At 41.3% G+C, this 10580-nt stretch overlaps 1 long non-coding RNA gene across 1 annotated transcript in view; it reads left to right on the forward strand.

Annotated features, from left to right (window-relative positions):
• LOC131908694 (uncharacterized) overlaps positions 1–8031 on the forward strand; it is a 28658-nt gene extending 20627 nt beyond the window's left edge. Inside the window, exons 2-4 of the long non-coding RNA XR_009378649.1 lie at positions 2705–2832; positions 4071–4152; positions 7895–8031. This is a non-coding gene — a long non-coding RNA (uncharacterized LOC131908694). The remainder of the gene's footprint in view (positions 1–2704; positions 2833–4070; positions 4153–7894) is intronic.
• Positions 8032–10580: the final 2549 nt, after the last annotated feature.

Raw genomic sequence — 10580 nt, forward strand, 5'->3', positions numbered from 1 at the left:
AGACTATGTTTAGCTTTCAAGCAGGACAGGGTAGATGTGGGGATTTATGCTGTGGGAATAGAATGAAGCTCTCAGTCTTGTTCCTGTTTGAGGCAGCCCTGTAAAAGGCCAGCAAAAATGAAGATATTCTAACGAAATACTCTTGCCTCTCAATCTGACTATTAGACTATTGAAACAATGAACCTCAAAGAAATGGAAATTTCCCCAAGAATCTCCCACTGGGGGAAGGTAAAGGTACCAGCCAGAGGGGGACTTTGTCTCCTGGAAAGAGATTCCATTTAGTTTTAACAACCCCTCAGACCACCTTACAGGATGAAACTGAAGCCCAGACAATGCTCCGTCAGTAGTGGGCAGGACCACACTGTGAGTAGAATGCTTAGATGTGCATATCCTTGTTCCTCTATTTAAACTTTAATCACACTTGACCCTGAAGACAGACTTGACGGGGGGTGGGGGGGGTGGGGGGGGTGGGGGGGGTGGGGGAGGTGGGGGGGGGATGTCACTGGATCTGTCACTCTTCCCAAAGTGGCTGCTTTGAATCTTTCTCCTTCTTCTATTTTTCACTATTAATTTGGCTCTTTTAATTGACTTATTGAGGATGGATGGTCAAGCCTGACTTGAGGCATGGACTTTGACCTCCAAGTTCAATAATAGCCCACTGAGTATTTCAGTCTTATAGTGTCTCTAGTAGAATGATTTACAGCTATCTGCAGAGGGTTAGCTACACCTTTCACCAGCTTCTTTCTTTCCCTTCCCAGTTTCAGCCCTCCACTCTCTCCTAGTACTTCTTCAAATCACCTCCCAAATAAATCAAATGCACCTAAATCCTTGTCGTAGGTTCTGTTTTTGAGTGGATGAAGACTAAACAGCTACTTTCAGTCTTGATCTGGGAATAATGTCTATTGATCTTTTGTTGACTATATGGCTCAACATCATCTTGCTCTTGTCTGATCACCTTCTGAAAATCCTCAGAAAATATTTGATCCCAGAGGTAAGAGGGCAGCATTGAAGCCAGACAGATGGGAGGTCGAATCATGGTTTGGTTACTGATTGACTATGCGACTTGGGGCCAATTATTCTCCAAACCTCATTATTCTTTTGAACAATGAAGATAAATATATAAGTTTCACTGTTATCAGGAAGGATCAATGAGCTAATGTATGCAAAGGGCTCAGTGCAGTGCTTGGCAATTAGTAGGTGCTCAATAATGTCATACAGACTGTCTTAGTTAGGTTTTCTATTGCTGCAATGAAACACCATGACCAAAAAGCAAGTTGGGGAGGAAAGGGTATATTTGGCTTACACTTCCACATTGCTGTTCATCACTAAAAGAAGTCAGGACAGGAATTCAAATAGGGCAGGATTCTGGAGGCAGGCGCTGAGACAGAGGCCATGGAGAGGGTGCTGCTTACTGGCTTGCTTCCTTTGGCTTTCTCAGCCTGCTTTCTTATAGAACCCAGGACCACCAGCCCAGGGATGGCACTGCCAACCATGGGCTGGACCCTCCCCCATTGATCATTAATTGATAACAGGCCTTACAGCTGGATCTCCAGGAGGCATTTCCTCAACTGAGGCTCCTTCCTCTCTGATGACTCTAGCTTATGTGACGTTAACATACAACACAGCCAGTACGTAGACCTTCATCTCCCCATGAACAGACTCTGGCATCATTTAGTTGTGGTACAAGCTGATCATACGTTACTGGGAAGGTGATCTGTGTTTCCTCTGGTTCATTTTAAGACTGCCTGTCTTTCCTTTTCTGGGGAACACTCACCATTTCCCATGGGAGTCCTCTGACTTTGCCCTTTTGCCTACCTGGTTCTGCCCCTTGGAATGATTTCTTCTTCCCTACCCTCATCTGTTGATGCCACCCTCAGCCTTTCATAGAGTGACATAAGTCAAGATTGATCATGGCCTCACTGTGAGAGCTCCAAACCCATGTCTGGAACTCACTCCTAGAGACTAATTCAGTAGGTCAGAGGTGGGATTCAAGCACACGTTTTACACTGACATGCACCTCTAGCAAGAGTTGCTGGTATCACCCAAAGAGCCCAAGTGCTCTAGCCAAATAGATTTGATATACCTTCTTGAATATTATTGGGTAGTCTACTCAGCTATGCTGGACCTCAGTTTCCTCACCCATAACATGGGGATGAAAATAATAATAATACTTATCCTATTTGGTTGCTATGAGGATGAGATTAGAGGAAAAATTAGACCTATATTAAACCTTTCAGGGAGAATTATACACATCCTTCCACTTTCTCATCTTCCGGTTTGTGTCTCCATTGTGGTATTTCAAATAGAGATTTTTTTTTTTGTGGTAAAGCCATCCATGTGGGTTAGTTCCTTCTCATATTCACCTTGAACTTTAATATGCCTGCTGAGAATTGGGAGTCAAGGACTGGTGATAGAGAGAAACTGTGCATTATCTGTCAAGCAGTCCACAGCACCTGACATAGTATCTTACATGGAGCCTGTGTGCAATAAATTTTTGTTAAGTTGAATATAAAACCATAAGAAACTAATGTATGTGCTTACGTTAGGTATTTGCAATAATGGGTTTTGAACAGGCTTTTGATTAGTCTCAGTATTTGAGAAACACTTTCCTACTGACAGTGCATTTGGAAATTGCCAAGAGGGCAATAAATATGTGCATAAAATCTGTCTTTCTAAGACTTGAACAAAATATTTTTGTTTCCAGGGGCTGCTGATTGCCAGTCATCTACAAGGCCTGGTGTAAATGGGTCATAGGGCTGTCTCTGGCTGCACCCTCACTCTGGACTCCACTTATAAATCTAAGGACAACAATTTGGTTTGCAGACATCATAGGTGCTGACTGGAAGTCTGTTGTGGAATATTTGTTTAACTAGGCAAAGATGTCTTACATTTGTTTATGCTGCATATGTTTAACTATGTAAAGATGTGTTGCATTCACGTTAATTAAATAAATTAACCTGGGCTCAGAGAGGTGGGGTTAGCAATTAGTTGACAGGAAGTAGCAGGGAGGAGTGTATCATGGATTTTTTGGTTGGAGCAGCGTGAAAGAAGAGAGGAGAGAACAAGAGAGAAGATGCCAGGGCCCAGCCAGTCAAGCCATCAGACAGATAGACACAAAGCAAGCAGAGAAAGTAGGGCATACAAAATGAATTAAATGTAAAAAGCCCTGAGGCAAAATGTAGATGAAGAGAAACAGGTTAATTTAAGTTATAAGAGCTAGCAGGACAAACACAAGATAAGGCCAAGTATTCATCACTAATAATAAGTCTTCATCTCATGATTTGGGAGCTGGTTGGTGGCCCAAAGGAAAGCCTGTTACATTTGGCCTTCCAATGTGGGGCTTGAATTTCCTCACAGGGCCTGAGAAAGCTGAAAAAAAAAAAGGATACAGCTCCTTTAAGAGGCTCTGCCATACTAGTATGCTAAGTAGAAACAGCAAGCTAAGTAAAAAATGCCTGCCACAGTGAGGTCACCAACATCCCAGAGCTGGGGTGATTGAATGCAGCTCCCAGTTAAACATTTTAAGGGGCTTAAGTTAAATGCAGCTCCTGACCAAAGCCTCAGTCTTAAGGCTGGCTATGGCTAGGCCAGCTGCCAGCAAAGCCATGCAGCTGTAGCTTAGCATTTTAAGGTTTGGTTCATGTAGTCAGAAAAGGCTAGAGACAGGCAGAAAGGACAGGTCCAGATGGAAAAAAACCTTCAAACAGGTTACAGTGTGTTAAAAAAAAATGTGCATAGGCTTAAGAAAGAAAAGAAAAATGGGTATAGACAGTCATAGAAAAAATAGTTTAAAAACAATGTAAAGTCTAAAAAGAGAAAGTAAAGTAATATAAAGGAAAAAAGCCATGTAAAGATGGGAAATACACAGGGAGTCTGGATTCTGTATGGTATTGTGTTGGCTTTGAACTTTTTGAATGGTGATGAGTGAATGATAGCTGCTGAGAGATACTGGATTGTAAAAGGAACTGCTGAAATAAACCAGCCTAGATACTTTGGGGATGCCTTCACTTTAAAATGGAATTCAGAAAATGTATTGCAATGGGAAAGAGGTTATGTTTTTGTTTCCACAGGAAAGAAAAGGTTGTAGATTCCTTCAAGATTAATAGAGATCAGGTTCGATTGGGGAAGACCTCCTGAAGATCTTGGATACAGGTATAAAGAAGTAAACCAAGAAAAACTACAAGACAGGTGACATATATACTGATTCCTCTGCATGGGAAAAGTTCTGAGACCGGACAACAAAGATTATAACTAGTTTTCCCATGACTTGACCTTATCTCAATTTTCTCATGGTTCTCTGGAGATGCCTTCACTCTTAGACAACAGGAAGTAATCTAGAGAACATGATACCCGTGTTCCCAAGAGTGGGGTGGATGGTTTTTGGTCATTTGGTGGGTTATGGATATTTGTCATCATTTAGGAGGGTTGATTGCAAATTGTTATTGTTCATTGTAAGGCAAGAAACTAAGCAAGGTAGGTTAGATTCAAAGATCTTTTTCTGAAAAGAAATAAGAGAATATAGGGATGATAGGATAAAAGAATAGATTATTGAATCTACTTTTAAAAGCAACTATTAGTCTCAAGTATTTTACATTGGCATGGATTTTTGTATATTGATGCAGATTTAAGGTTATTTTTGTTACAACATACTGTATATATGTTTCTACTCTTGTTTAAGGGATTTTTTGTATATTGATACACATTTAAGGTTTTTTTTTGTTATGCTGTATATGTTTCTACTCATGTTTGAGGTATTGAACTATGCAGTTCATTTAAAAATGTAAGGTAAAATTCTAGTCCTTGAAAGCTTTTATTATAAACCATTTAGGATAATTAAGAAATGTAGGTTAGGAGTTAGTAATCTATAACAATCAAACTTGTAGTTATATTAGGTATATTTTCAAGATTATACAGAGATATATTTTGGATAGATGATCTTCAAACACTTCAAAGACCTACAGAATATGGCATTTAAAATGTTTGGTTAACATAGGGCTTTTCATGACAGTAAGACATGTCTGCTCCTGGCAGCACAATCTACTTCCTAAAAGGATGATGGGCATTGAAAACCTCCATATGGAGTTTGCTTTCAATGTGGCAAAGCTAGCCATTTGGGCAAGAAACTGTCCTTGCCTTGACTGCTGACAGTATGCTGTCCAAACTGGACAAACAGGATATGAAGGAAAATGACTGCTGAACTTTACCAAGACAAGATAGGACAGTCTTTCAAAATTTCTGCTTCATAGAGAAGTCTGCTAGATATTTTAGGCCTGTAGGCTGAAAATGGGTGCCCCAATATTGCAGAGGAATCTTGACTGTCCAGGAGATCGGATGTCTCTGTCATTCCTATAGTTTTGGAAGTGGCTTGCTCAGCACTTCCTGTTTACTCAGGTAACATTATATCCTTTGATGGAGTTGAAGACTAGATAGTTGTGGTTACAGTGTTCCTTAGTTATGATAGAGGTAAATTAGGTACAGAGCTTTGGACTCATTAAGATAGGAGAGATAATAGAGTGATTTCTCCAAATTTGCCAAATGCAAAGGGACTGGATATTGTAAATGTACTTCTTATTGCATAACTGTTCTTATTGTATATAGTTTTACTATGTTAAAGTTAACACTTTTCTTTTTATTTGGACAAAAAGAGGGAAATATTGTGGAATATTTGTTTAACTAGGCAAAGATGTCTTATATTTGTTTATGCTGCATTTTTTTAACTATGTAAAGATGTGTTGCATTTGCATTAATTAAATAAAATTAACCTGGGCTCAGAGAGGTGGGGTTAGCAACTAGTTGACAGGAAGTAGCAGGGAGGGGTGTAGCATGGGTTTTTAAGTTGGAGTGGTGTGGAAGAAGAGAGGAGAGAAAGAGGGAGAAAGAGAGGGAGACACCCAGGGCCAGCCAGCCAGCCGCCAGACAGGCAGACATAGAGCAAGCAGTGAAAGTAGGACATACAGAATGAAAGAAAGGTAAAAAGCCCTGAAGAAAAATGTAGATGAGGAGAAACAGGTTAATTTAAGTTATAAGAGCTAGTGGGACAAGCCTAAGATAAATCCAAGCATTCATAACTAATAATAAGTCTCCTCGCCATGATTTGGGAGTTGGTTGGTGGTCCAAATGAAAGCCTGTTATAGGAGTCTTGTTTATTTTGACGTTGTGGCTTACTAGCTTCCCATTTATGTCTGGTAACTTAGGCTCTGTTTATGGGGGACCCCTCCCTTGGCTCAGAATGCAGTTATCTTCTACAGGCTGCTGCCTATTACTACCTTGTACCTCTTGGGCTGCTCTGTGGTTTGGAGATGGAGGACACCAAGAGAACATGGCCCATTGAATAAACTAAGAAAGGCTCACATGGGTCCCAGAGACTGAAGTGGCAAGCTTGGGGCCTGCATGGGTCTGCACCAGGTCTTCTTGCATATATGCTATGGCTGTTAGCTTGGTATTTTTGTGGGACTGCTGCAAATAGGAACAGGTGTGTCTCTGACTCTTTTGCCTGCTTTTGGGAAGCTTTTCCTCATATTGGGTTGCCTTGTCTGGCATTGAAATGAAGGCTTTTGCCTTGTCTTACTGTATCTTGTTTTGTCCTGTTTGGTTGTCATCTCTTGGAGGCCTGCTCTTTTCTGAAGAGGAAATGGAGGGATACTGGATCTGGGAGAAAGGGAAGGTAAAGGAACTGGAGGTAGTGGAGAGAGGGATAATTGTGGCAGCATATATTTATTGTATGAGAGAAAAAAATCTGTTTTCAATGAAATTAAAAAGAAAGATAATATACAAAAAAAGGATCAACAACTTAATGCAAGACCCAAACCCACAAATCCTCAGACAATAACAAAGGGTTAAATCTTCTAGCTCTGTTTTCTTAACATAATATTTTGGAGGTTTTTTTGCATGGTAGATGAATCTACTTTTCATTTACTTGTATGGAATGATAGTGGATTTAGTACTGAGGTTTTAGTGAATGGCCTACAATCACAAGAAACAGGGTGCAATAACGTGTTATCAGGGCAGAGTGAAGCAAACTACTATGGAGTTCTACTTCCTAATTATTGGGATGATCATAACTTGAAAAAATGATAAAAATGGAGGTGAAAGTGTGATGGCTAGGGACCTGTTGGATGCTCTTCTCTGGTGGTAGCTGTGGACCTATTAGAAGTTGTGTGCTCTGGTGGTAGATGTATGATCCTTCAGCTGTGGTGTGGTAAAGTTTGAAAGTTCCTAAAAAATGTAAACACAGAGTAACCAGCCAACCTTGTGACTTCAGTCCCAGCTGTATACATCAAAGAATTGAAAATAGATGTTAGACAAAGCCACATACACATATTCATAGCAGCAGTAGTTATCACCAAAGATAGAATTGGCCTAAATGTCCATCAACTGATTAGTAGATAAACGTATTGTGGTATATGTATACAATGCTCTGTTATTCAGCCATAAAAAAAGATGGAACACAGATACAAGTTACAATGTAGATAGAGTTCCAAAAATCATGCTAAATAAAAAGAGACAGATAAAAAAAATGACATGTGATTTCATTTATATAAAATATACAGACTTGACAAATCTATAGTAATAGAAATCAAATTGATAGTTTCTAGGGATGGGAAGTCACGAGGTGGAGTGGTGAATGCCTGTCTAATGAGTGTGAGATTTCATTTTGGAGTTATGGAAATGTTTTAGAATTAGATAAAAGTAGTGATTGCACAACACTGGAATGCACTTAGTGCCATCAAATTGTTTACTTTAAAGCAACTAATTTTATGTTCTACATGTACTTTGCCTTAATCAATTAGTCAAAGAAAGAATCAAACAGAAAATATGGTTTGTGTGATGTTATCAATCATAAATGGGAGGCTCATAGATGGGAATGTTGTGGTCTTGAATTTTCTTCTTGCAGAAGAGTGTAACATGGCCTGGAAGAGAATCAAACAACAATGTCAGCTGGGGAAACGGCACTGGAAAGCCATCCCTGAGAGTCATACCTTTAGCCCACTATTTTCTGGTATGGAGCTGTGCATTGACTTTTGGAAATGAAAGAGGGGTAATGGTTGTAACCATAGAACACTCCAATTAAATGTTTTCCTTGCCGTGGTCATGGTGTCTCTTCACAGCAATAGAAACCCTAACCAAGACAGTCCCCTATCAGGTGAATAGAACTTTGTTCCTGTCTCCCCAGGAAAAAAATTAATATGTCAGTCATATAAGGAACTGACAAGTGACAAGTGTGACAAGAGCTAGGATGGAGAGGGCATGATGTAGTGGGAGAGGACAACAGGAGACCCAGACTCAGTCTGGGGGTAGAAGGGGTTCATATAGGGGTTCATATAGACCTTAGGTAAATGGGAGTCACCAAAGGGATCTAAGCAGGGGTCTAAAGAGTTCCACCCCAATGCTGATCTCATTCCTTTTGAGTACACTTTAGGAGATCCTTGGGTGGGCAGCTGAAGCATTGATCTACCTGTGGGCCAGAGGACTGTGGGGGCCCGGAGAGGGCTGCTGGAGTGGGAAAGAGAAAGGCTTGAGATAAGGCTGACCTGATAATCCTCAGGGAACTGTGAGACTATTGCTGTGAGGTGTGTCAGGTCCTCAAGGACTCTTGTGGCTCTAATTGAAATGCTTTCTGTCACAGGAATGTCAAGGAGTAGATGGCTCTTCCCCTAATGAAACCTTGGATGGAAGCTTGACAGCTTCTGAGTAGAGACAATTCAGCAGTTTAATGGCTCACTGACAGAGCTTGCTATACCCACCACTGCCTCCATTATTGTTTGGTCCATCCTCCCGTGTGCCTAAGTAAGCCTGTGATCCAAGGCCTTATAGCCTGAAAGCATGTATCTGGCTGCTGGTCTCTGATTTCTCTGTGTCATTCAAGGGTAGTGGGATGCTGATGCTGACTGCACATGCCAATTAGGTTAATTCAGGAAGGAATGGATGCAAGGGCTGTTATGAAGTCATTAGTAAAGTGTAAGCAAACCAAAAGGCCCAAGGAAGGGGAGACAGTAAGAGGTGCTAGATAAGATAAGGAGTCTGGATGCTGAGAATCATGGAGGGGAGGCAGGTATAGGTGAGGAGCTGGGCTCTCAGTTGGAGAACTAGTCAGATCCGTCAGTCTTGCGAAGAAGAAGCTGTGGTGATGAATACTCTGACTGTGCTCTTCCTCCTTTCTCTGATCCCATGCTGGAATGTCTCCTTGATGAAACCAGGCAGAAGCAGAGGTCAAAAGGGCTATGGGTGATCCATACACACAGAGGATTGCTGAGTGGACATGAAGCAATAATGGAAAGTGTCCCTGTTCTTCTGTGCCAGGCTTTATCCTGAGCATAGGTCCAGAAGTCAGACATGGTCTGTCTTCAAAGAGCTGTCAGTGATGTGACAGTGGGAACAGGCTGACAGACGGGGGAATTGGGGCTGTGACAGAGGCATGGACAAATTGCATGGACTTTCTCATGACATTGGCCATTAAACAGGGGAAGAATGATGAAGGTAGGGAGAGAGAGGGGATATTTGATTGCTCCTCTAGATACACACTCCCCTGGTGGCATGTTCTAATACTTACATTTGATGGGTGGACATCAGAATTTCAGAGTATAAAAACGATGACATCAACACAGCCTCATATGCTTATTGAGATTAGATGAGATACTTTGGGGCCCAGAGCAACCTTGGTCAGGAATCTGGGCAAAGCTCAAATGGGTTGTTCTCACTTGGACTCGGCAGTGATGATAGGCAGGTGACAGCTGGGTTTTGGCCACCATTAGGCCCCACTGAGCATGGTTGACACTTAATGCTAGTCACTGCTAGGCCATCAATCACAGTGTATACCTGTGACCTCCAAAGAAGGGCAAGTCCTAGGGTAGCATAGTCAGAGTTGTTACATGGTACCTGGCATCTCCCCAAGTAAACCTTCTAACAGACCTGAGTAGAAGTTATATGACCTTTCCTGATCTTGCCTTAGAAGTCCCACATCAATTCTACAGCCTTCTACTTGTCACAATTAAGTCAAGAAGGTTGACTCAGATTCAGGGGGAAGGGACACAGGACAGCCTTGTCAAGTGTCAAAAATTTGCAGGTATAGTTTCTAATGATCAACAAGAGGTAAGAAAAATGAATAAATAATGTTACCTACCTACTCCCTACTCCTTTTATAAATCAATAGCACCACACTTTCTTGCTGCTTCCATGGTTACCATGTGGGTAGGACTACTGAACTTTGAACTTGGCTATGAGATTTATTATGGCTACTGAGATGTGGGTAGATATAACATGCCCTATGTCTAGTCAAAATTATTTAAAAAAAATTTATTTTTATCCTATGTTTGTAGGCACACCACATATGTGCCTGGTGTCTAGTCAGAAGAGAATGTTGGATCCCATGGAAATAGATTAAAAGATGGTTATAGGCTGCTATGTGGATGCTGAGAACCAAACATGGGTCCTCTGTAATAGAAGCAGGTGTTCTTAACTGTTGAGCCCTCTCTCCACCCACTCCCACCCTCAATCAGAAGCTTTCCGTGTACTCAGGTTACTTGGGTGGTCCTCTTGTACTCCTGTGACTGGCTGCACTAGTACAACAAAATGCCTGGCAC

The sequence above is a fragment of the Peromyscus eremicus genome, chromosome 4 (genome assembly GCF_949786415.1).
Source record: "Peromyscus eremicus chromosome 4, PerEre_H2_v1, whole genome shotgun sequence".
Classification (NCBI taxonomy): domain Eukaryota; kingdom Metazoa; phylum Chordata; class Mammalia; order Rodentia; family Cricetidae; genus Peromyscus; species Peromyscus eremicus.